At 48.1% G+C, this 1,777-nt stretch overlaps 1 protein-coding gene across 1 annotated transcript in view; it reads right to left on the bottom strand.

The window, feature by feature from the left end:
* Positions 1 to 1,777, bottom strand: part of NIBAN2 (niban apoptosis regulator 2) — a 22,365-nt gene that overhangs the window by 14,846 nt on the left and 5,742 nt on the right. The window lies entirely within an intron of this gene.

Here is a 1,777-nt window from a genome sequence, read left to right on the forward strand (position 1 = left end):
GGTTTGCAGGAAGGAGGAGGAGGAGGAGGAGGAGGAGGAGGAGGAGGAGGAGGAGGAAAGAAGAAATGCCCAAGAAAAATAACTCTCGGACCTTGAATCTGGCAGAAGTAAATCCCAGTGGGGAAAGAAGATGAAAAAATAGGAGACAGCCAGATTTTCACCCAAGTGAGGGAAAGTGACTAAGGAAGGTGCTGGGAGACTGAATCAGAAGAGGGATGACATCGTTTCTCTGCTTCAAGCTTTGCAAAACTGACTCCCCCGCAGGAAGGAAGGAAGGAAGGAAGGGGGTTGCCTTGACAAGGCTTTCCCAACGACATGTCTGGGATTCCTTCTTTGTGATTCAGGCGAAGAGGACTGCGCAACTGGAGAGGCACGGTGGAGAGATGTGGGTGGCTATTTGGCTCAATTTCTCCTCTCCTCTCCTTTTCTGTTTCTTTCTACTTTTCCTTCCTCTCTCTTCTTTCTTTTCCTTTCTTCTTTCCTTCCCTTCCTCCCACCCTCCTTCCTTCTTTCCTTTCCTTCCCTTCCTTTTCTTTCTTTTCCTTCCTTCCTTCCTCCCTTCTTTCCTTCCTCCCTCTTCTTTCTTTTCCTTCCTTCCTCCTACCCTCCTTTCTTTTCCTTCCTTCTTTCCTTCCTTTCATCCTTCCTCCCTCTTTTTTCTTTTCCTTTCTTCTTTCCTTCCTTCCCTTCCTCCCACCCTCCTTCCTTCTTTCCTTCCCTTCCTCCTTTTCTTTCTTTTCCTTCCTTCCTTCCTTCCTCCCTTCTTTCCTTCCTCCCTCTTCTTTCTTTTCCTTCCTCCCTCCTACCCTCCTTCTCTTTGTTTTCCTTCCTTCTTTCCTTCCTTTCATCCTTCCTTCCCCTTCTTTCTTTTCCTTCCTCCCTCCCTCCCTCCTTTTTTCCTTCCTTCCTTCTTTCCTTCCTTTCATCCTTCCTCCCTCTTCTTTCTTTTCCTCCCTCCCTCCCTTTTTTCCTTCCTTCCTTCTTTCCTTCCTTTCATCCTTCCTCCCTCTTCTTTCTTTTCCTTCCTTCCTTCCCTTCATCCTTCCTTCCTCTTCTTTCTTTTCCTTCCTTCCTCCCACCCTCCTTCTTTCTTTTCCTTCCTTCTTTCCTTCCTTTCTCTCCTTTCTTTTCCTTCCCCCCATCCATCTTCCCCTCCCCTCCCTTCCCCACAGCCTTTCCTCCTAGTTAGAATAAAGTGGGCTCTTTGGGGAGAGAAAGGGGACTGAATCCAGCAGACACATCCAACACGGCTGGAGCAAGAAGCAGCCCGGGCGATGCTGCACAAGCATCAGCAGGGGACCCAAAGGAAAACAAAACCAGAGATAAAATACAGCAAGCAGCAGCTTTCAGATGCTGTTATAAATACCACACTGACAGTCAGCCAGAAGGCCTGGGCCAGCCAAGGGAAGAGGGAAGCGTGGGAAGAGAGAGAGGCTGCAGCTGAGACAGCCCCATAAATCCTCTCGGTCTTGAGTATCTCGGTTCATCATCCTAGCAGGAGACATGAATGGATCCACAAAAGAAAAAAAAAGGAGAATCCCAGATGCTTGGAGCATCAAAAAATATATATATTCCTTCCTCTTCCTGGGCTGTGCAGGATGCATGGATCACATCTCCACACACACAAAAAGGGTAGGGGGCATTTAGAGATGCCAGGGGAGCCAGCCCAGCTCAGGAAATGAAACCCCACTTGGCTTAATCTTTTTATTGAAAATTTTATAAAAGTTTTACAATATACTTCCCCCCCCTCCCCAAAACCCACCCTTCCCCTCCCCCC

This window comes from Protobothrops mucrosquamatus, unplaced genomic scaffold, assembly GCF_001527695.2.
Source record: "Protobothrops mucrosquamatus isolate PMUCROS unplaced genomic scaffold, P.Mucros_1.0 scaffold3798, whole genome shotgun sequence".
NCBI classification, from domain to species: domain Eukaryota; kingdom Metazoa; phylum Chordata; class Lepidosauria; order Squamata; family Viperidae; genus Protobothrops; species Protobothrops mucrosquamatus.